Source organism: Haemaphysalis longicornis, unplaced genomic scaffold (genome assembly GCF_048455015.1).
Source record: "Haemaphysalis longicornis isolate Haplotype H1 unplaced genomic scaffold, Haemaphysalis longicornis Haplotype H1 scaffold_16, whole genome shotgun sequence".
In the NCBI taxonomy this organism is placed as follows: Eukaryota; Metazoa; Arthropoda; class Arachnida; order Ixodida; family Ixodidae; genus Haemaphysalis; species Haemaphysalis longicornis.
The window spans coordinates 3,663,348-3,688,923 of NW_027526266.1; the positions used below are offsets into that span (position 1 = coordinate 3,663,348).

The 25,576-nt window shown below is 44.2% G+C and overlaps 1 long non-coding RNA gene across 1 annotated transcript; it reads right to left on the bottom strand.

Moving 5' to 3' along the window:
* Positions 1-78: 78 nt before the first annotated feature.
* LOC144166085 (uncharacterized) lies at positions 79-24,425 on the bottom strand. The gene is made up of 3 exons (XR_013321560.1): positions 24,358-24,425; positions 17,602-17,679; positions 79-190 (listed from the first exon to the last, which is right to left on the bottom strand). It is a non-coding gene; the product is annotated as an uncharacterized LOC144166085 (long non-coding RNA).
* Positions 24,426-25,576: the final 1,151 nt, after the last annotated feature.

Genomic DNA, 25,576 nt, shown 5'->3' on the forward strand with positions numbered 1-25,576 from the left:
TTAAATAATATTGTATAACAAGTAATTCGGTACTCCAGGCTACAATCTTTTATTGCTTTTACAGATTGTATGTCTTCGACGTAATACGGTATTTGTGTTTGCCGGAAACACAAACTCCACTTTCGCATCTTCCAAGTTGGTTTAACGTCAACACATACGTTGAAGAATTTTTGATAGGGGTTCTTTCGTACTAAAAAGAAGGAAAGAGGATAAATATATGTTAGCACAATATATCAGTAAAAACAATAAAATAGGAGCCTCCTACCACGACGTGTCCTCCAGAAGAAATTATATGTGCAGCCTCATAAGCATGCTGCTACAGAAACTGTTTTGTAAAAAGGACTTCACAGGGGGACAGGAAATACCGCCGGTGCCGTGTACGAAGAAAAATACTGCGGTGCAAAATCGTAGTCATGACAAAAAGAGTAGGCTGACAAAAAATAAAAAGTAAGAAAAGAGATATTTTCTGTGTCAGCAGATGACGAAGGTGCGCCCTTATATCCACGACACTGGTTGTGGAACAGCGCATTGGAGGCAGAGAAAAATTTCCTCTTGCAACAGAGCGCACGCCCAGCGAGCTACTGCGCGTTGCACAGGTCAATCGACAGCGCAGGCCATCGACAACGCAGGCCAGCGGCGCGACTGTGGCGGGCGGAACCACGACAACATGGCGACGGAAAACCCCGGAGGCACATTAATTCTTTATGTGTATGCATGCGTCATATTTACTCTTGGGTAGGAAGAACCTTAAACTCAGCGACACCGAAAGCCAGGACAGAAACGAGGTAGGCGTAGGCGAGCTCGCTACGCCTAGCTTGTCACCGCCATGCCGATGTTGCATCGCGGGCAGGAGAACAGTTCCGTCTATCCAAACGCAGGAAGCCAAAGCGTACCATCCATCCTGCATTACCGGCTGCATGTTAGATCTTCGCTGGTTAACCAATAGTACGTACTGCAGGAGGAATCTTTTATATTAACGTCCTAGCATCAATAAGCACATTACAAATCTCGTCGTGGCTGATAGCTGTCCTCTCTCAGCCGTGTTCGTCAACTCACCTAGAAGGGCATCATCGACGCCAACCAGAAAATACAACTGTATCAGCCAGATGCGTGGACTCATCGAAATCGGGAATGCCGAGCTGCGACGAATATTGAGCAAAGGAGGAGAATGATACCAAGGGCGAGTCAAATAAATAAACACGTGGTAAGAGCAGGTGCACTGCATTTCGTGTTACATTCCGTTTGTAGTCGCACGCTGAGCAGACACGGCTGCTAGCCACGGCTGCAACTTGCGCCATCTTCAAAGTGCCTCTCCGCCATCCTAAAGTGATTGCCGGGCCAGCATTGTGGTACCAAGCTTAAAAATGTGCGAAACATTATCACCATAAACGCTCTCAAAATCCAGGGAAACCCTACCTCATTACCAGAAACAAAAGGAAGCGTTCCCAGTGTACATAGCGGCCCATTACACAATTATTAAATATCATCAAATTTCTCGCGATCACTTCACCACAGATGCTCTGTCTGGCAAAGGATGAATGGCAGCAGGTGGCAAATTAAAAGAACTTTCATTATCGGCCATCCTCTGCCCCCAAATAAGTTATATAAGAATCCTCGGCATGGCCCCGAGAGAAGGGGCCGAGCCGATCTTGGAATCTCCAAAATGCAGCCATTCTTTGACCATTTAGTCCCCATTGTAATATTCCTGTACAGAGGAACGGCACAAATGGCAGAAAAAGGATAAACCTTGTTCAAGCACTGATCAAGAGCGCGATACCATACAGACTGCAGTACCAGGAACAACTTTCCCAAAATAAAGCAGGCCGTATAAAAACCTAAATAAAGGCAGTATAAAGGGCAGCCCTTAACCTCTGATCTTCAAAATCTCGGCAAGGGTCTCTAAATTGTTTTTAAAAATATTTGTGAAGAAATCAGAGATACCTCTCTTCTAGCACAAAACGATTGCCTTGTCAAAAAATGGGGATTGGTCATCCTATAAAATATAGGCGATCCTCCAGGAATATGATAAAACACCATCAAGAATATGTCAGCCACCCAGCGACTTTGCAAAAAGCTCTCCCCCTACTGAAACAGATAGATTCAAACTACACGAGGACAATTGAAAAGGAAGCATTAAACTCCTTTGAGTAAGATTCCAAAACCACAAAAACAACATTATACACCGACGCCAGGACATTCGAAATTACGACGGCAACCATTCTCGAACTAGAGTACAGTGTCATTTGCTCTAATTGCTTTACTTTCCCACACACAGGAATCCCATCCTTTTTGTGATCTACCTCACTGAGCTATCAAATACATGTTTAAACATCGTTACACATGCTCAATAGATCGTGAGTTCCTTGGCTACAGTCTGAATACCCAGCCGCCTGAGACCTATTCTGAAAATTCCATGATAACAGTTGACATTTTATTAACCCAAGGGCACAGGACACGGATTCAGAAGACGTTTTCGCTTGCGTTCTTTAAGATATGGGCCTGAAATGTTGCGGCTCCAGGGTCTTGGTCAGTTTGAGTGAGAACGTAACAGTGTCAAAGAATAAAATTGTTTATTACGGGGTACTGACCGAACGTTTCGGTTTTTCATAGGACGAAGGGAGAGAGAGATATAGAAAGAGAGAAGGAGAGAGAGAAGGACAGAAATATCGTTGTTCAGCAAGGCTTATTGAAAGTTTGGGAAAGCGGGATAAATTGTGAGTCGCGCCTGAATGCCTGGGCCAATGAATCAACACACATTGATGTTCAATTGTCAAGTTTCTTAGACCAGACTGTCATGTTCATATAATTTCGATATGTAATGGTTCAGTTGTTCACCCGTGTACATCTGCTTGGATATAGCCAGGTTTCGCAGGAAGAGAGTGTACGATGACCTGTATTCAAGCTAATGTGATACATAGTCTACCGAACATTTTCGCCTTTCTAGGTTTGTGAATATATACGTCGGTTTGTATCCTGAGCAGAGTTTGCGATTATTAGGCGTTGAGATTCCCGTGTGGCACGAGGAAGAATGGTGTTCCTAAGAGTACGATGAGGACACGACTTGTCTTGCTTTGGAGAGGGCCGTGTGATAATCGTGGTCAACACTACACGGTATGCAATGGCGAGTGGACATTGATCGGCTGTGTAGCTTCCTTCTACACCCGTATCCCTGTTTCGCAATATGAACTTTTATCATTTGAGATTTGAGAATCTCTGTCCAGCGCTTAAGTACACTAATTGTAGCCAAAGGACTAATCAGCGATTGAGCATTTGTAGTGATGTTTAATCATCTATTCGATACTCCCGCGAGGGGGATCACAAAAAAAATTCAATTCCCGTGTGTAGGAAGGTAAAGCAATTACAGCGATTACCACGGTACTCCAGTACGATAGTGGTTGCTTTCGTATTTTGGAATGTCCCGGCGTCCGCATATACTGTTGTTTTTTAAGATTTTGGATTTCGAAAGATTTTTAAGATTTTGGATTCGGGGATCATGTGGTGGCCGATAGACATCATTTTTTCAATTGTCTGCAGAGTGAAATTTATGGTTTCCAGTACTGAGCTTCCCCGCTGACACGGCCGTTAAATTTTTTTACATATTTAAAGTTCTTGCCATTACACCCCATATTCATGGCTTTGTTACTTACGGGGCACATTTTATTTCGTTTCTGATTACAATGTGGGATTTTCATGGTTGTGAAGAGCCTGCATGGTGTTGATTTTTTGCACATTCCCAACCTTGGTAACGAGATGTTGGCGCTGACATCATTTTAGGTGGGAGGAGGGGCACTTTGATGGTGGCGTCAGCTGCAAGCAGGGCTGGTAACCAAGTATGCTCAGCATGCGACTACAAACAGCTGGTAACACAAGCTGTAGTATGCGGGCGCTGAAGCTATTCAAGTGACGTTAACTTTTCTTTTGACTCGGACGTGGTGTCACTGTCCTCTATTCTGCAATTACATCGCCGCTGCTTTACATTCCCTATTCCTGTGAACCCTCGTATCTGGCTGCTAAAGTTGTATTTTTCTGTTAATATCGATTATGTACTTTTGCGGATGCTTGATGATGGCGGCTGATAGTGGACAGCTAGCAGCCAGAGAAAAATGAAAAATATGCATAATAATGCTGCCTTAATAATTGAGAAAGTTTGTTGTGATGTTGCGTTGATAGATACCAGTAAAATTCTAAATGGATCTTCCAGCAAACCAATGTTGACCCAAGTGTTTGATTATTTATGAAATAGCCACTTGAAATATGGGTTACAATGTAGGTATGGACACTGTTTTGTTTTTGTACTTGCTTGTTCTGCTCCCCATTTCCTACTTTTTTTCATTACCTGTGTATCTTCCCGTATAAAATCGGACATCACAGTGAAAATAAAATGAGTTGATAGTAGCTCCGTGTCCCGTTCACTTCGTTCGTCCTTGTTCATTTCGCGCTTACTTACACGATGGACATAAAGTAAGTTTCAGAAACGCTTTGTGACATGATCCAAGTTGAATGACAGAGAATATTATCTTGCATTAACATAGCTAGTTTTATTGTCACAAGCGGGTTTTTTTGTTTCGATGGCATTATAATATAGATTAGCGCAGAGGAAATGCAGAGGCATTGTAGTCGGCGAACCTTGGCTGTCTCCATGCCCTTCGGCTGCGTAGGTTCCACGGCCCTCACGGCGCACCTTGTGCATATAAATTGATGGTAGCGTGCCTGTGCCCTATTCTGTGCGAGTCTCTGTCGTCTCCGGGGAAAGGGCATCTTGGGACATTTACCGCCTTCTGTCAGCTGCAACACGCCCCTTTTGACCCCCTTTCTCGAAGACGGTGCCTCAGAGCTGGCCCGCCCAGGGGAGGATCAGGCACTCTATTTTCTGTGCTCCTCTCTCTTTATTCTTTTTCCAATCTCCTTTGTTAACTCTGTCCTCTCATCTCTCCTCACGTATTTCTATGCTTCTCCAGGCGTCGAGGGTCAGCCCTGTGCAAAGATGTCACTCTTGATTCCAACCATAGGGTTATCGTGTCATGGTACGGTAAGCGTGTGCTGAAATCCTCTGTTCGGCCCGAAGGTGGCAACCACTTTCGCCAACGAATTGATGGGTTGTTTTATGGCTACTTTTTCTCTTCCCCCAAAACCCCCATGGACTTTCTAAAAGGGGTAACGCCGAACCACTCCGAGTGCAACCATCTCATGAAACTTGCAGCAATAACCTAGTGCTACACTTTACCGGCGAAAAACTAATTACTAATTTTCAGTCTTTATTGCCATGTGTAATGAAAGCATTGTTTGGAAAGACAACACTTTCTAAAAGAGTCCTCTGAAGGCCTCTGTTTTGAAGTGTTGCGAACAAATCAAAGTGAAAACCTTCTGAACCAAGGACAAATTGCCAACTTAACCATCACCATTACGCCATATCGCAGATTAAACCCTGTCTAACGCGTTATTTCAAAAACGAATTCACGGGGAAGACATATCTTGATCCCATTGAGGGAATGCATGACGAAGGTGTGGTTGGCATTTGTAGAGGTATTATAAGCAACGATGGAGCAAAAATCAAGACCAAACACAAAGCTAACCTTTATTAGCCCTCGTCTATGCTCCTACATTTCAAACCCTGATACTTCAAGTATCAGCACTAAGGATGTGGCAGACAAGCTTGTCGGAAAAACCTCAACTGTGTAAATGTGGCAAAAACGAACACTCTTCTCAAGACTGCCGAAATACAATAGGAAAACATTCGAACTGCCGTGGCTCACACCCTGCGACTCACTTATCTCCCCCATCTTTCATGAGAAAAAATATCATTCAGATCAAAGTGACCAAAAACTAACTTTCAGGGGTGCACCAAAAGCACAAGATGCTTTCGGCCCCATCCTATGCAGACGACGCCCGCAGCGGGTTGGGGGCAACGTTTGAACTGTGCTGCGAGATGAGACAGCGTAGCCGAGCTGATGTGCCGCTGTCCTTAACCCCCTGCGCACGACCGCCAGGCCATTTGTCCCCTATAGGAAAACAATGGATAGTTGCCGTCCTGACTGGCTGCCGTCCACAGCCCAACACCTCACCACAAGACCTGCGAAGCCTGCAGACGGTGTGGCGGTGACGGGCAGGTTTTCAGGGTGGTCTCACCCCTTCTAGTTCAGCTGCTTTGGCCCCTACGGCATCTAAAGGTATTACAGCATGAACACATGGCCCCCACCAATATCTCTACCAGTCTCGCACCGCGGGCTCTAACCGTGACGACTGCAGCCACATTAGGTACCAGGCCATGAATTGCATGTTGTATAAATGCCAATCAGGTGACGCCTGAATTTTCAGACGAGATACTGTAGTCTTCGCGTCTCAACCTACACAGCAGGCACCAAGTGACCACCGAAGCACTCTTGGACGTGTAACAAATCCCGGCTCTTCGTACCCGTAGCCCTAAGCAAGACGCGGTGAGGTGGTATAAAACTGGCATCTACAGGACTGCTATTTTATTATTTTGAGCCCATCATTGCTCTTGGAAACATAGTTTGATGGCACGGCGAAATACTTATGAAGTACGTGAATTATGGGTACTATATGCTTTATAATTATATATCCAGTCTATTTTTCCTCCAAGAGACACAACTGAATCCCAACAAATTATAGACTTTTGCTTAGCCTTTAACCTCACACAAGTAGTATCAGAACCTACAAGAGTTACGCAAATTATCGCAAATATATTAAATTTAGCTCTTACAAACTGCCCTGATCTATGTTCGGAAATAACATATATGCCCAAACTAAGTGATCATGTCCTTTTGAATTTGACTGTTACAATACCCGTGCAAAAAATGTTCTAAAAAACGAAAAACCATTCCAAATTATCACAAAGCCAACTTCTCAGAAATTAATTGTGAGCTGCATTTATTTTTAATTGATTACTTAGACGGATTCGATGAGCGATTACTGGAATACAAGTGGGCATTATTTAAGAAGAAGATCAATTATTTGACCGAACCCTACATACCTACTCGGGAAATATCGTGTAATCCGAAGGCCTCCTGGTATAACTTCAACCTAAGGCGTCTATCAAACCGACAAAAAAATTCTGTACCGCCGCGCAAAAACATCTCGCAGTAGTTATAGAGGGTCTTTGTACCGCTCAGCAGTCAATGAGTATGTTACTGCTGTCAAAACTGCAAAACAAAACTTCCTTACCAATACGGTGCCTAGTTTTTTGCAAAATATTCCTAGGAAAGTTTGGCGCGTCGTCAACCCGGCTGACAGCTCTCGCATTACTCTAACTGACACAAGCGGTGAACCTATACCTCATGACGAATGTGCTAGTGTGCTAAACAAATGGTTTTTTGATGCATTCTGTAACAATCTCACTTTTTGGCTACCCAGATTTAAAAGCCACGACTACATACCGATATACATTTTGCAGATTGACCCTGATAAAATAATTAAAATTATTCACTCCCTTAGACTTTCTTCTAGTTCAGGTGTAGATAGTATTAATTCCAAATTCCTTAAAAGTACTAAACATAACTGCTCTATTATCCTAGCAAAGTTTTTTGAGCAATCCTTAGAACAAAGTAAAATCCCCGCTGATTGGGAAATAGGAAAAGTGGTACCAGTCTTTAAATCTGGGGACAGACAGTCCCCCTTCAATTACAGGCCAATATCTATCACTAGCTTACCATGTAAAATTTTGCAACACATCATTCACTCTCATGTTGCCAGCTTTCTTGAATCAAATCCATTTTTTGACCCCGCACAGCATGGATTCCGGAAGTCTTTCTCGTGCGAAACCCACTTATTTTGTTTAGTCACAAACTTCACTTTATCATTGAAAACCGTTCATTTACTGATTGCATTTATTTTGATTTTGCTAAAGCATTCGAGAAAGTTCCGCACGCGTTACTCCTACTCGAGCTAAGGAATATTGGTCTCGATACTAGTATATTAAATTGAATTGAGTGTTTCCTAGTGCATCGCCACCAATTTGTCACAGCTAATGACACCAATTCATCTCTAACCCCGGTTATCTCAGGTGTACCCCAGGGCACCCTCCTTCGGCCGCTACTTTTTCTTATCTATATCAATGATCTACCCAAATGTATCTCATCATCAGTACATTTATTCGCTGACCATTGTGTCATTTTTTGGGAAATAAATAACGATACTGGCTTACACGCACTCCAATCTGACATTAATGCCATATCCCATTGGTGCAATACATGGCAGATGGTTCTAAACACTACAAAATGCAAATCAATGCGAATTTCCCGCATCACTACTAATGCGCACTCATATTTTCTTGATGGTAACATTCTTGAAGCGGTTACTTCTTATAAATATTTGGGTATTCATATCACCACTGACCTATCTTGGAATCTTCACATTGAAAGCATCACCAACAAAACCAACCGTATGCTTGGCTACATAAGACAAAATTTTCATTCCGCCCCTTCTTCAATAAAAAAGCTCGTTTTCAAATCACTTGTACGTTTACAACTTGACTATGCATCACCGATATGGGATCCATGTACTGAAATTCTTAGTCATCAACTCGAAATGATTCAAAACAACGCCACACGTTTCATTTTTTCTATCTATCAGCGAGCAGCAAGCGTATCCGGAATGAAAAGTAACTTGGATCTAACATCTCTGACGTAGTCACGTCGCAAAATTGCACGATTGTGCTTATTCCATAAAGTATTCTCACACAACAAGCTTCGGCACGCTTTACTTACTTCACCGTCATACATATCTTCGCGTTTAGATCATGTTCATAAAGTTGGCGTTCCTTCTTGCAACACTAAGGCCTTTTTTTATTCCTTCATCCCAGGTAGCTCTAGCGACTGGAAAAACCTTCGTTCTAATATTGCTACAATTACCAACCAGGATTTGTTTCATAGCGCTGTGTCTAATATTACATTTTAGGCCATTTGATTCTGTATAACGTTGCATTGATTTCTGCGAATTTCACTTGTCCAATGTATGTATTTTTTATCATATTTGCAATGAATGCCAAAAATTGTCACCCATGCAAACCTCAGCCGCACTTCTCTCGTCGCAGCAGGAAGATTGTGACCTTATTGACCCGTATAACTTTGTTTTGTAGAGGTTATAACTACTTCTCTTCTGCTGTTTGTACTGCAGTTTCCTGATTTGTTGTAATGTATTTACCCACTCCCCTCTTCAATGCAATTGCCTTGAGGGTATTAAAAAAATGAATTTTCTGAAATAATACACTGTCTTCAGGAAGGATTGGTAATTCATCTGTTTGGTAATTCATCCTTTGGTAATTCATCTGTTCAGGTACCAATGTGTCCCGAAAATCCACCTCTTCACAGTTTATTATACTACTCAAAAATATTGATGCGTTTGCTGTGCGCGTTATCTTATTTATCGTCTGATTATAAAGTGATCTTTCTACATTACCCCGAGTTATCGCTTGTGTAGCTGAGAATTGAAGCAATTGGTTGCTGATCATCTTAGACCCTTACTCTTAGACAGGTAAATGCACACAACAACCTCTGCCGCTCTCGGAGGACGGATTCCCGTCACCGTTTATTTGAACATTTCCATCTGTCGCATGGTGCTTACTTGTTTTATAAAAAGAACTAACATATTAAAATACTACACTCAACACGTACTCACTCAAAGTCTTGACAATTGGGTGTGCAGTTTTTTGCGCTCATTGAGTGGTCGGTGCACAAAAAGCCGATAGCAAGTGGCCATTTATTAGTATTCTCTATAAGCCTTGGCAAAACCCCTCCACTCCCATCTCAAATAATAGGTTTAAAGAAACCGCTGCAGACAGGGAAGAATTTAAGCAGAAATCTCAATTCTCACACACTTCCATAGAAGACATGAAGCCTCTAGCCTCGCCGCAATATACATCCGTCCACGTATCCTTGTCACACCACGCAGCACATGTACAACTTCGGGGGCCCAATTGTAATTTACCATTGCCCACATCCCTGCGCAGCACACAGCACGCTCGGGTACGCATGAATTGTCAGACGAAGGTATGGTCACCTCAGCGGTTCAGGCTGCAGAGGAGGCACCAAATGAGTGCTGTCAAGCTCTTTTCTGTCGAAAAAACCAGCTCCTTGTATGTCTAGCCCTAAAAAAGACTCCCTGACGTGAACCAAAACAGGCCACTACTCAACTACAGTATTATTGTTTGTAACCCATAATTTCGATTTACAACACAGTGCAATGTAACTACACATGTCTCAAGAAACCTCAGATGATGTATATGAACAGTGCTTGTATGAAGAGTAAATAAACAGTCTGCGCCTGTGGCACAGACTGCTGAAAGTAGAGATTGTATGTGCCTCTGGCTTGACCGTACTTGTGGTGCATCGCCCCGCTTGCGTAGCATTACACTGCACAATGTTAAAATGTTGATTTATAACTTCATGTTTGTGTCCACATTAGGCTACTGTTTTGTTGTATAGGGCACCACGACAACAACCAATAAAACAATTTTATATCCCCTAAAAAGGTCGTTGAAGCTCTTATGAATGCCGCTGATGACGCCGACACTAAAACATGTTTCGAGAACCTCAAACCTCTACCAGTGCAGAAACTTCATAATGCCTTGCTACGTACACGTTGCAATATCAGCGCTAAAAAATGATTCACATCTGCGAGAAGTTGCTTCTTTGAATAATCGGGTAGGCAGTTAGGATACACGCTGTACGAACATTAGCAAGATGCCCAATACACGAACCCACTACACGAAACAAGTGCTTAGATCCACTTTACCTGAGGAGCTAAAGTCATTGCTAACTCTTTCATTTATGTGTCTGAAAGCGCCCTACGCAACAAGCAGTATTGAATCTTTATGTTTTTCGATCAAGAAAAGGCCTTAGTGACTACTTTTTGATCTTTTGATATCCGTGAAAATGCACTTAACTCCCTTCAGGGCTGTATTTCTGCGCGAATATATCGAGTGAAATATAGTGCTTGTAGTATTTACTCTATATCGGAGAAGACGGCATTCCTCGGGATGCCGTGAGTAATTCCACACGTTTCATAGCTACTCAGGTTGGAGTACTTACTTGTACAGTTTTTATAAATACGATGAACGCACTCGAAAAACCCCAACCACCTACAATTTTTTACTCTGTTTATGCAGACGATGTTAGTATCAGTTTAAGAACCAGTAACCAGTATATTCGTGACGGCAGGAACAACTCGCCACTATCTGGCTGAAAAAGTGGGTAGATGAAAATATAGTAAGGCTAAATCCGCAAAAGAGCTCTAACGCCTTATTTTCGAAAGGGGAATGGTATTCAGCATGAGACTACCGTCCAGGTTGATGGAATAGCTGTGCCCTTGAAAAACGAGCACAAGTATTTATAAGTTCTGCTAGACGAAAAGCTCTGATATATCCTCTATTCCGCATATAAAGCTGCTGACAAGACGTTTACTGCAACGAATATTCTTAAATCCCATTCTCACCAGTCTTACGGTGCACATAAGGTGTGCCTGCTGCGTCTTTATAACACTTTGGCGAAGTCGTAGTTATAATCTAAGAGTGCGCTATATGGGTCAGCATTGAGAACCCATGCTGGACACATGTCTGCATAAGGGGCTTCGTCTGCTTTCGCCAGGAGGCTTCCTAACGTGTTCCACACGAAGCCTGTATGTCGAATATGACCACTACTACCTAGAAAACCAGCACCCAGGTACAGACCTTTGTATGCTATGAATACAACAGCCTTAAAAAATTACCCTCCTTCCTTTTAATATGAACTATGCCTCTGCCATTTACCAGTTTTCATTTGGCCCTCTGTATCTATGCCTTTTTAACAACTGGAAATTCTAGCCAAAGAACTTGCGATCTCATTTAAAGGAACATACGAAACCTGCATGACAGACCTCGGTGCTCTTTGGGAAATGTCTGCAGTTTTTTGGGATGTATGTTTTAGTGTGTTAACAAAAGAAATGCACCAAGAGAGCTAATCATGCAGCATTTCGTACAGTTTTGAAACACATATTTTTATACCACGTTTTACACAGATGTCTCCAAGGCCACTTATTCTGTTTTAGGTGCAGCACATGAAACAAACTATAGGATCAAAAAACAATCAACAGAGATACTAGTATTTTTACAGCAGAGGCACACGGCATTTTAACCCCTGTGAAACACATTACACAAACCACAATTCTGAGGTACATATATTTTGTACAAACCCTTCGAGCGTAGTATTAGCGGTGCAATCACGGGAAGGAATAAGAAAATTAAGTTAAAAAACTGATAAAATTCGTGTCTGCCTATTCTATTAAATTGACTTTAGTAGTTTTCTGGCTCCATAGACATAGCGGCCTTTCTAGGAATATAAATCTCTGACCAGAATTCGCTGAGGCAGCTCTTCGCAGTGTCGTCGATATCTCACGTGTTGCCTACCTATACATGAAGCCATCATTTAAAAGTAGGCTTCGGGGGCGCTGGCAGCTACATTGCCGCACAGAAATCTCAACCAAACTGGACATTATAAAAAAAAGCAAATGGGCAAATAAAACACAGATAGACAGAACAGGTATAAAGAAATATCAATATGTATACTAGCAATAGGTCATCTGCACAATCACATCTTTAAAACGGAGCTCAAGCAGCAGCTTTTGAGAAGTGCGGACAACGGCTTTCAGTTCCCTATGCATTTATTGAACGTTCTGCAAACCGTGAAGTAAGGAAGTGACGTTTCCCCGAACTACAGACCCACACAATCTTCTTACATCCATCATTGTTTTTGTCTGCTCAACCCCACATCCCAGTGAATGTCTATACGCCTCGAGATTCGCGATCGCTGCGCCGCCTGCCGCCGCTTCTCCGCGGCGTTTGCGGGATTAGCGCTGCGTGGCTGATAGGTGGTCATGCAGTGTTTTGGTTCTCTTTCGCTTCTCTTTGCCTTTCCGCGCACTAAATAACTTGTTATGGTGACGTCTGTAAGCTAACTGAACGTTTAGGGCGCTTAAAAAAACAGCTGCGTCTTGGTAGAGCACTCGAACGCCAACAAGAGCTACCCGGGGAGGCGGTTCTGCGCGCTTCTTGGCCGCTCTTGCGGCCGTCGGCGACGGCAGCAGCATATCACCGCTGTCGCCTTCGAACACGTCAGCACAAGTGAATTCTATTTATTGTCACCTCGTTTAGACCTGACATTGGCACTGTAAGAGGTTGGTTCGTTTTGCAGCGGAAACAACAAATGCGGCTTTGCTTCGAATATGTACGTCGTAGAATATATTTCGGGGATGTGATAACCCAATAGCTGACAAAAACTTGTGCCTTTTATGGGAATATAAGCCACGCGAAAATGTTAAGTTCACTCAAAGGCTGTGCATTGTCAGATATGTGCCCACTCATGCCGTATAGTAAGAACCAAGGTATATGTTAAAGAAACCACGGGAAAATGAATGGTCTGCAAGTCAGGAATAAATAGAATAGTCGTACGGGAATGAAAAAAAAAACGGAGAGCAGCTTCTGAAATGCTAAAGACGTTTGTTTGAGCAAGGTAGTATTTGCCAGACCAACTCGATGCGAAATGCACTGATATTTCGCTAGACATGGGGGGGGGGGGGGGGGGGGGGGGGGGTGAGGAGGAGGGCGCTCAACTATCGTTTGTTTACAAATGCGGAGCGAAATCAACGAATGAACGTTTTAGTAATCACACACACAAGCTGCGTGTTCACTTTTCGTTTGTTTTTCGCCTTCAACGATCGGCTGATCACTCGGCGGACGCATTTTTCGAAGAATACAGGGTAGGCAGTTCACAAGAAATACGAGGTGTCGTTGAAAGAGTTGATTGATTGATTGATTGCAGGGTTTAACACGCCGACGCAACGGAGACGATGAGGCACGCCGTAGTGGAGGGCTCCGGATTAATTTTGACCACCTGAAGATCCTTAACGTGCGCCGAAATCTCGTACACACGGGCTCGTTTGAAGAGTGGCGTATATGATAAGGGTCTCTGATTTCGGTTTATGCTAGATTCTGCAGTCTCCCTGTGTCATACGACGATGTTTCGAAGAAGCGTTTGGTCGCGGTCGCGGATTACTCTATAAGCCCATCTTCGCGCTTCTCGTGGAGGATAAATGTAACAGATGAATCTTTGCGAGCGCTCACCTCGGGACAAGACGACCCAGCATTAAATTTGTCCTCGTGTGCTGACTCCGGAGTGTAATTTTGCATTATCCATCGTACTTCTTTGGTACAATGTTTGCGAAATTTATGCCGCATTGGCTTGTTCAGGGTACTGAACAATATCTGATATGTGATATTGGCAGGCGTAACTTGCGTGCTGTCAGGTATGAGTGCTCCGCTAGATTTTGTAGTGCACAAAGTCGATTTACATCATAGTGTGTATGGCCGCAACATGACCATCGGAGGAAACACTGCTTACAGAGACACTGCCACTAAATTTCAGGGCAGCGGAATTGCAATCAGCTGCATGCAAATGCTCGCTTCGGGACGCTGGCCTGTGACACACGCCCGGCGCTCATATAGATCTTTCTAAGATCGCGTCATAAACGTTTATACTCTCGTGAACCCACCAGGCTTGCAAACAGAGTGCCTTCTCCACGTTATTCGGTATTTCGAACGCGGACAAGCGGTAAATCGCTGTCTTGAACGAGCCCCAAAAGCAACGGCGACAGGGGGGAGCGGGCCGGGGACTCCCGCTCCTGCTTTCGAAACGGGCCGCTAGGGGGATTTCAGTGGCGCCCCTACAGGCCGCGCTCGAGGCGTATAGCCTACCTGGCCAAAATTGTATTTGTAGCACTCATCTGATGACATGTGGGATATCAGGGCCATGCGATGCCTCTGAGGACGCCTGTAATCATTTTCATCATATGTTCTAGGGACCTCACTGCCATCCTGGAGCTAGGGGCATTTTATGTGGCTCCCATTGCTGTTATACCTAACCACCGCCACTGAAACGTCTCACTTTAATAACCTGCATCGCTCTTTAGATTATCGGCATTCACACCAATAAATACACTATTCTTTTCAAATACGTCAGACACGTCATCATTGTATTTCGGTTCCAAACATGACACAAAGCAATACATACTGCCTTGGCGCTCTTTGGCACTGACGCCCTTGCGCCAATAAACACAGATATACTACTACTAGTAGTACTGCTTCTGTTCGAAGGCTTTTGAAGCGACGCTTTCATTGTATCTACAAGGGTGACCATTCCCACCAAGACACACTGCATGGAGGCTAATTTTTTGGACGATGACAACGGCCGTGGGTGAAAAGAAAAATGATTTGAACTCGAAAATATCTGTGCATGAAAGCAAATGTTTCCCAAGCCCAATATCACAGTCCAAAATTGAAATAGTTGCCCCTAAAACGCGCTGTGGAAAATTCAAGTTAAACAACGGGATTCAATAAAGCGTGTCAAGAAAGAAACTCTTACCGTGGTAAGAATCAAACTTGGGTACCTCACGCTATTTAGCCGTCGTCTATCCGATTGCGCCAAACTTACACGGTCTAAGGCGTTTGAAGTTTGTATTTTGACTTTTTTTAATGTTATAAGGGGAAACTCTTTGTGTCTTAACAACCTTTCTCTTAAGAAAATGGGTTCTGTTTTTATTTTTACAACAATGGGGATACCAGGCCCATTGCGTGATTTTCTGTGGACACTATCCGCCAAACATCACACGCGCATATGAAGTATTCGCAGAGGTGCAACTCCCATAAGATCCATCCTAGCTTAGACATTACCGAATTAAACTGAAAGCCAAGTCACAAAATTCATGCTTTGCACAAACAAGTAATAAAGGTCGGCCTCATCAGCACAAACGGCCAGAACGGTGTCCTAAGGAAAAATAACATTAAACAGGGTCGAATCAAAAGAATTTGCTTCTCGAATTTAATGCGGCTGCTCATGGTTGCACGCTGTTATAGCAGACAATGAATTACGCCAGATCACGTAATTGGATTAAACAATGAAGCAGCCAAAGTGAAACAAAAAGCTTCCAAAAACCTGTGAAAGGCGTATATCTTGAGTATTGAAGAGATAAAATTTGTCCTAACTAACGTTGAACTCAGTAATTAGCGTATGAGAAGGCGATTCTGCATAATAATTTTCGAATTTGCCCTTGGCCGGTGTCCCCGCAAGCTGTTTTTTTCAATTAATAGAGGAGGCCGCATTACATCAGTGAGCTAAAACAAGTGGCAAAACGGAACAATGGACTCTCAGAAGCTACTCAATATCCTATACATGGTCTTCATAGGAGAGCATCCTGAGCATGCTGCTAGTCTATAAATAAATAAAATATTTGCGTAAAAAGGGGAGAAACGGACGAAGACAAAACGTACACACACGGCGCAAGCTTCCTACTACAATTTCTTGTGCCATTGTGGGAACCTTAATAACGTCACTAAGATCGACTGCGTATGTATGAGCATAAATATAGATTACACGCCTGGCTATGCGGCGGCCAAAAAAACAATTTTCTCCATTACACGTGCGCGGTCGATATGTGTGGAGATTATAAGGTTTACACAGGTGCCCAATAAAATATAGTTTGAAGTTTGCGCCACGTGTGTCCGTCGGTACTCCGTCCATGTCTTTTCTTTTTTATGCAATTACTTAGTTTATCCTAATATGGTATTCCCTGAAAAATTAAGCGCGCGATTTCTTCACTTGGCAACGCTAGAAACCGCCATGTCTGTGCCACTGTGGCTGCGCGTGTGCATCGCGCCCGCACGTCGAGGAAAAAATCGGAGTGCTTCGTCTTCCCAGTTTCAACCCGAGTCGCAGCCCTTGTGTTAACAGATACATTAATAATCGCACTCACAATTGGTGGTGGCGCTGTCCTTGCCATCGAGAACTTTTTATAGCCATTAAATGGAACCGCTGATGTGAACCAAAGCGATATTTCGCCCATAGGCCGAGGCTCCAGTTGCCTGCGACCAAGCATGTTGACACAAGTGCACCAAATGCGTGGTGGAGCAAAAAAATTAAAGAATTCTCTTGACGAAATGCCTCACCCGTAGACCGATTTAGATAGGATGGTAGCGTAGCAGCTAGTGAATGTGAGGCCGTCTTCTGAGCCTTGCCTTTCTCGCCGCGCTCGCAGTCCTTAGTCGGCAGCAGCGCTGGCAAATCGGAAGCGGCCATCCAAAAAAATCACTTGAGTTTGTCTTCCGAACCTCAAAATTGTCGGCAACGGTTTTTCTGTACCCATAGAAGAGGTGACACAAAGAAAAGAGGGGTGGGCTTTCAGTAGCCTAGGTGCAGGACCTGGTCCATCGCGGCTCACGTTTAAGGCTTCAAGGTTTCTACCGCTCTATATAGTAGGCCGATGGTTATAACTGCGTCGAGGTAGTAATTGGCGTCGAGGTAGTACTTTGTGTTCTGTGGGGCACGGCTTGAAGTAACACAGCCCTTCTTGTTGGCATGTAGTGTGCTTCATCGGGCTCCAGTGCGGCGAAGTACCGCCATCTCGTGGTGCCCCACATAGCACAGCCGGTGCGGCATATCCATTTCGGCGCACACGCAGGGTTGCCCGTATGGGTGCCGCGTCAGAGCATACAACATATATTAAAGAGCAGAAATGAAACAAGCTGTGTCCGTAGAAATAAATAATCGTATCGGGACCTACCAAACAGGCTACATGATCTTTCCGGTTTTTAGTTTTCCCACCAGAGCAGTTAACTTGGCATCCCATGGCGACTGTGAGCTTGGGAAAAAATAAGAGAACACGAATGAGAAATCCGCTAAGGCATGCACGAAAGAGTGTACATACTAGCGCAAAGCGACATGTGCCTACGTTGCTGGCGTTGCTGTACCAATCATATTTACAATCATGGCCTTCTTCTAAACGATATTCATCTAACTGCACTGCGTTTGTGGGGACAACGTTAGTACATTCATAGTAACCCCGAAAGACAACGCATCAGGAGTGGCTCTAGGTGTACTCTTGGCTGCTAATGGGCTGTCAGTGAACGAACCAGTGTCAACGTTAGAGCCGAATTCTTGTAACAAACGTTCAGACGCCGCACAAAAATACAATATTTTAGCTGTTTAATGGTGTCACCCATGAACACCGAAGAATTATTTCTACACCCACTCGGTGATTTGAAGCGTCCACATCACATGATTTTTTTGTTGATGGCCTTATAATTATTAGGTTCGCTGTATTTGCATGATACGAAACGTTGAGCAAATACCTTCGACACAATAAGATATATCTAGGCAAAGCTTTTATAAAATAGTAATAATGACATTTTCTTGTGACGCCCACGCTAATCCCCGAATTCAGGCGTCAGTTACGTACATTTTTTCGCAATTATTTGTAACTATGAACTAGTAACGTGACTATATGTTTGCAATACGCGCTCTAGTCAACTGATATATACGTATAAGTATACTGATGGCATAAACAAAACAAAATGTTCACTAGACTTGGGACAAGCACTAAATTGCTATCAGGTACGTACATAGCTGTCATATATTTTTTAAATTACAAGTTTTTCATGCTTCAAAAAATCTTGTTGCGTTACCAACATTGAAACAGAACAGTACATGATTCATCACAGGGTTTTTTTCGCAACGAGTTGCTTCGGGTACAAGACGTATCTGCGTGACTCCTGTACTTTGTAGGGACGCAGCCCCTACGAGAGCCCGAGCACGGTGATTACGGTGAAGTGCGCGCGTCGAACAGCGATAGTGGCGTCAGTGCGTCATGATCCCATGCGCGCGTGTGTGATGAACAAATACAGGAGGTGATGGATAACAGTGAAACGGGACAAATAGGTGTAGTGCGCATACAACCCGGAACATGCGCACAACCAACGGAGTGGCGTAAAAGCGGCGCTCACAGGAGAGCCGGGGGGGAGTGCGCACCGGGGCACACGCGAGAGCGGCTGCTACCGCGGGCTGCGGACGGGACCGACGGGCGGCCAGCCACAGCAATGACGCCCGGATAGCGAGGAGCAACCAGCGTCCGCGGCGGACGCTCTTTACCCGTCGTCGGCCCAAGTGACTGGAGACGTCGTCGTGAGTGTACGGCACCATGCTGTAACTTTTTGGACAAGCAGGGCGTCAACCGCCGCAGTGTTTTCTTTACGCGCTTTCCGTGATTGCTTGCTGTACTCTTTTTATATTTCTCTCAACTTGCTTTGTTTGTTTTTTCCTACCTTGGTTTTCCCGGAATAAACCGGTGATTTGTTCTCATGCGGATCGGCGTTACTTCGTCGGGCGGGTTGGGGCTCGCGAACCCTTTATGCTCGAAGGGGGATCCTTCAACTTTTCAGAAAAACCATCTCGCCATTTTTTTTTGAACATCCCCCTTCGTGCACCAGTCGTTCTTTTTATTTCCTCAAAAAACATTGCTAATCTCATCAAGTCGACAAAATATCTTGGAAAGACCAGCAATCTATTGTGCTTCTAACTCTTCACCAGAGTAGTCAGCAATTTTAGTTTCAGCAGGAAACAGAAATTGTTTAGAGAGCTGGATTTTTACGCATCACTGGGATCAGTTATGTCCATAGCGCACGTTATGTAATGCACACGCTTTTCAGGCAAACAAAATAAGCGGCTATGAATGCCCTTAACTACTAAATCGTTTATGTTGTCTTGCGCTATTCAATCTAGGAGACGATGCAGTGTCATAGTGAAGTATATTTGCTTCAAAAGCTCTACCTCGCCTTCATGAAGCCAACAGTAACAGAGCGGTCACAACAGCTTGATAATTTTCTGTGGATGTTGCCGGAGCAGATCACATTGATACCATGTCGGGACAGAGTGAGCAAACTACTTTATCTATTTCACCACAACGGAGATCATTTGTTGCAGCAACTTGCGATCGGCCCAAAATAGGAATGACACGAATATTCCTAATGCGTATTTATATGATGCACACAGCAATGTTATATGGGTTATTTTATATAAATTAATGTGCTTCCAAATCAATGCCTATTGCTGCTGTCGCTGGAAGTTCCGCAAATGTTCAATGTTGCCCCAAAAAGCATTAATTGCAGTAAATTCTCGAGAGTAAGGTTTGTAAACTATATAGGATGACCTCTCTTAACTGTCCCTATAGACTTCAATTTTGACTGAAGTATATACAACTTCCGATAATCAAAAACGTTGCCTGGTTGGTTGGCCTCTTCTGCGATGGCTATTGCGGGTTTATTAAGAGTGCCTGCGGGGTGACAGTTTCGACGTGGGCTCACAGGTTTACTAGATTCTATTAAATAACGGTTTTGACGCAACTAGTCTTTTTGAAATTTATACACAACGTTGTAACAAGTTTACGTGAAACTTCAAGCAGTCCTGTGAACGTATTTGTAGCTGCAATATTAAAAATGTAGTCTGTGTGTTTATGTATGCAAGTTGTGCATCTGGGAGGCAGTCAGTATGGTATCACTGGTTATGGTGAAAGCACTGTTTATCATGCAGTAAACTATCTCTTCGCCCGCATTGCTCGGGCGGGTGCTTTGTAGAAAATCTGTTTATGTATGTCAACCGCCTAAAGAAGGGTAGCATTTCCGCGAGACAATGTTTAGATTAGGCAGGGTATCTTCTAACTTAGTTATTAGGCCAGGCGGCCCGGCCTGTTTGCATTGACGCTGTTTGTTGAGCACCAACGACAGTTTTAGATTACATGCGCATTCGTTAGGCTGCATACAAGGAGATTTCGGGGTGTTTCCAGCCTATTTAGGTGAGCTCGAGATCGCTAGATGTTTTGCATAGTCATTGTCTTCATAGTCAGTGTCATAGTAACTGTTTTCATAGTAACTTTGAGATAGGTGGCGAGGCAGTAGAAACGGTAAGCTAATAAATCTACTTAGGAAAAGTTGTGACCCCGGATCCCAAGCACGAGGCGTATATAATTCGAAGGATAAGACAGGGGTAGAGTGCATTCGGCAGGCATTCTCATATAATGAATGGCAGCCTACCACTGCCCGTGCAGAAGAAAGTGTATGACAGCTGCATCTTCCCGGTACTCACCTACGGGGCAGAAACTCAGGCAGGCTCACTAACAGGGTTCAACTTAAATTGAGGATGACTCAGCGCGCAATGGAACGAAAGATGTTTGGTGTAACATCAAGGGAGACGAAGAAAGCGGAGTGGGTCAGACAACAAATGGGTGTTAAGGATTTATTAGTAGAAATTAAAAAGAAATGGACGTGAGCAGGAAACGTAATTCGAAGGCAAGAGAACCGTTGGTGATTAAGGGTAACAGAGCAGATTCCTAGAAAAAGGAAGTGTAGCAGGGGGCGGCAGAAAGATCGATAGGCGGATGAGATCAAGAAGTTTGTGGGGATAAATTGGTCGCAGTTAGTACAGGACCGGGATAATCGGAGAATAATGGAGAGGCTTTTGTCCTGCAGTGGGCGTACATAGGCTGGTGTTGCAAACGGGAAGGCCAACTGCAGCCGCGATGATGTCCAGCGCCGATAGGCCAACGTAAACTGTTTACTTCATAGGGAGAGGTGAGGCCGAAGCCAAAGAACAATGCCCCAACGGGCGAGGTTACAATACAGGACTCGAGCAGAGCGACAACATCGATTCGCTGCTCTAACAGGAATGAGTTACAACGCTTGGGCAGCTCTGTTTATACCCAAAAGTGATAACGGTCAAACGAAACAAGCGGCAACACGCCACGAACGTCACAGACACACACAACACTCTTTCCAGAGTTCGTAAGCCGTTCATAGGCTCGGGCACATTGAGTCCGAGAGAGAGGAGAGAGGAGGACTCCGTTGCGATCGACGGGGCCTCTGTGTCCTTGAAGAGCGTAGAGACGAGCCTCGCAGGCAGCCGCCGAAGTTTTGAAATGCGCCGAGAGCAAAGCGTCTGACGCGGCTTGTCGCAACTTGTTGCCGACATGGTGGCGCGTGTTTTCAAAGGCGCACGAGAGGCTTCGCTGCACAGCCGAAGAGTGATGCGGGGAAGTACTGCGGCGCTGGCCGATTCGTAACACTGGTGATGATGATGGTGTCTTCGCTCCATTCTCTTCCAAGTCCGGTAGCTTGTACTGAAATATCGCTCGTTTTCAGTGGCAAGGTTGATTGCTTGTATGCTCTAGTTTCTACTGCCTGGCTGCCAGTTTTCTATGATATGTTGTTTGCGTTAACGCTACCCACGTTTTACAAGCGATACACAGCTCTAAACATCTGTCTGTTATTCCAGTGTTCTAGACAGGGGATCCTGTCAGGATAAGCCGTTACTTTTGGCAATAACGTCGAACAGATCGTAAAAGAAACAAAAACGTTAAGAACATTTCCAAAACCCCTTATGTATATGGTTCCATACGCCACAGTGACGGCCGAAGCCCTGCCAGTTTTTTTCTTAGTGTGCTATTGAAACACCCTGAGCGTTCTCGTAAAAACTCCGGTAGAAGGAAACGAAGTGTATTCAGTTAAACTGACTGTACTGCAGCATATTTTCACAGCGTATTATCACCCCCCCCCTCCACACACACACAATATTGGAAAGCTGGCCGCACATAGACTAGTCACACAACAGAGAATTTTATGCAACAATTTGTAGTCTAGATAGTGACGACAACCCCCGACAAACTGAGGCTCTGACAGAAACGGAACTACAGGGATTGAGCTGACTCCTTATACGGTGTCTGAAGATTTCTAAGAAACTCTTACAAACCGGGGGCGACTGCTGAAGGTTACTCACTAATTAGGCGTTTTTTTATTTTAGTGCAGATCTTTCCGATTAAAAAAAAACCCAGTAAACTACAGTAGACCCGACACCACAAAAAAACGTAGAGGAAACTTAGTGCACACCAAGGAGCAGGGAAATATTTTATACAGTGGTATTCGCAACAAAGGCCAATATATTCTATAGATAAGGGATACTTCCCGCTTATAAGGGACATTGACAGAAAAGAATTAGGGGCAAAACAGGCTGGACAGTATTTCAGATTACACTGCCTAAGCCAGGCCAGAAATCTTGGCTAGTGTTATGTGAGAGGTACTCTGAAGCGACAGGAGATTGATGTGGGCAAGTTGGTTAAACATACTCAAGAAACAAAAGTTTGTTTGCAGAGTTCCTTCTTCCCGTCCTTTGCGCTAATGTTTCTTAAGTGAGAGGTACCTCTGCAAGAAAAAAATATTTAAGTGTTTGGCCTTCCAAGGGTGACCAAGACTGCACACGGCATAAAAATACTCTTCCGAAACAATATCAATCAGGCAATTACGTCAAATTCAGTATAGGAGTAGCAAAAAAGCATTCCTTTTTGACGTACGTATTTACGGCGACATCAGGTGTTTAAGGAGGCACTTCGGCAGTAGCCGTAAAGACAACGATTTGGTACAGAGGGCGTACGTAGGAGGCGATGTGTGCATTTTGCAATTCTTTCTTCATCCCGGCGTACCGAACTACATTTGTGTCAGATTCTGGGGCATATTTCATAGCCTCCCCTGCTTTTTCCAAACTCTGTAAATCGCTCTGTGTAGATTGAATGCAGAGTGTGGTAAACGTTTAGGAGACGCCACCAAAACGTTTGCTGACATTTCACAAATAACTGGGACTTACGGTTCAGTCATGTCGATTGTAGGCGTGCGAGGGCGTATTGATGACCAAGGGACATTTCTCTTTAAGTCACACCATTCCTGATAGTGAGACAAAAGCATTTAATGTTTGCTGCGATGGCTCTATGCCAACTCCTTACGGTGTCAGTGTTCCTTATAAATGTTTGTGAATAAGCACAAACGCAACCACAATCTGCGTCGATCACGTACAATTTCCAGTTTTACTGCGAAGCAGTATATGTCTAACCTTCCCGATTTCATTCCTGTCAAGCCACTTTACTCGGCGTTGTTCCGGAGTTCCTTTTCTCCACCGCCTACCACCTTTCGCGACCGTTATTTGCCAGTGTATTTCACCTTTAGGCAGGCGCATATATGCGGTCGCCGGTTTATGTGTGCACGCGCGGGACGTAGACGGAGGAAAGGGGCATGCACGCGAAACTGTAGGTTTTATGACCTCCCGGATTACATGTTCTTTGTAATGTCGGGAAACTTACACGTGGACGTCGAACAGAAGAATGCGTCCTGTCTGGTGTCTTTACAGGTCGAGCGGTGTGTTACACCGATAATCAGATTTCTTCTGACGGGGCAGGGGATGTACGGCGCATGTTTGTTCGCCAGAATAAAAAGTAATGTTACAACCCTCCAAAGACTAATTTGTGATGAATGGCTAGAAAGTGTGCCCCGTCACAAATCATAAAAAAACTGTGGTTTATTTCTTACTCTCTATCGACTGCGTTAAAATTCCCAGGTTAGCAACCTTCACAGAATATAAGTACAAAATGTTTCTCTAATGACATGCATAATCGAAATTTATAAGTCAATTTACAAAATTAAAAAAAATTGAGCAGCGAAGACCTTACCTCGTTGGAAATTGTGATGGTATCTTCAGTGCAATCGTTTTCCCGGAAATCCATCTCGGAATTGAGGTCTGCAACAAATTTTGCGCGTTTATTACTGAATGTTTTTTAGTATTGCTAAAGACCCGTCAATTAACAACATAGGTTGCTCTAAGATAGCTCTAAGTATCCTAGGACAAAATTTTTACATGTGGAGATTCACAGAAGTAGTAGCCTAAAATCAGGAATAAAGAGTTTGGTTACATCTAGGGTTTCAGGAAGAAGCTAGCCCATGACATGGAAAAATGCACAGTGACATACACTTCGGCAGGCTGTAAAATAAAATCTCACACTCGGTGTGCTGGAAAAATTTGGGGGTTACTGTATATGTATGTATGTATGTATGTATGTATGTATGTATGTATGTATGTATGTATGTATGTATGTATGTATGTATGTATGTATGTATGTATGTATGTATGTATGTATGTATGTATGTATGTATGTATGTATGTATGTATGTATGTATGTATGTATTGTAGGGACGCAGCCCCTACGGGCTCCCGCGCAGGGTGGTTACTGTGAATTGCGCGCGTCGAACAGCGATAGTGGAGTCAGTGCGTCATGAGCCCGTGCGGGCGTGTGTGATGAACAGTGAGACGGGACAAATACGTGTAGTGCGCATATCACCCGGAACATGCGCACAACCAGAGTCCTTCAATGCTTTACTGGTCATGAAACTGCTCCGTAACTCTATGGGAGAGCTTCATATGCCGCGTTTGGCCGCCCCGCGGTGGCGCCACCATCTCACTGAGGTCATTCCTCGGGCGGCGTTGCGCTGGCTCGAGCGGCGGAGATGCGGCAAGTTGTGTTTGTTTTGTGCGGGAAAAAAATGTAACGTGCATCTCGCACTGTTGCGATGCGACTTAAAGGCCAACTGCACTCAAATTTCACCTCGGCCAAATTTGTTTTTAATGCGTAGTAAGTACCCCCAAATAAGCTGAGACACAAGTGGTAGCCCCGTGAAACGCCTCGTTAATCAGTCAGAAGCGTTTAAAAAGGCTCCGCCGCAGACCACTCTGCACCTGCCGGCGGATCGCGTAAACAGCCATGACGCGCCTGTGACGTTCCAGCCGACGGTGGCTTTTTCCTCTGGCCAGCCACGCAGCGGGAGATCCGGTCGAGCTCTGCTGCCCCGTGCGCGCGTAGAGCTTGCGCGCAGACATTCTCCCGAACTGGTGAC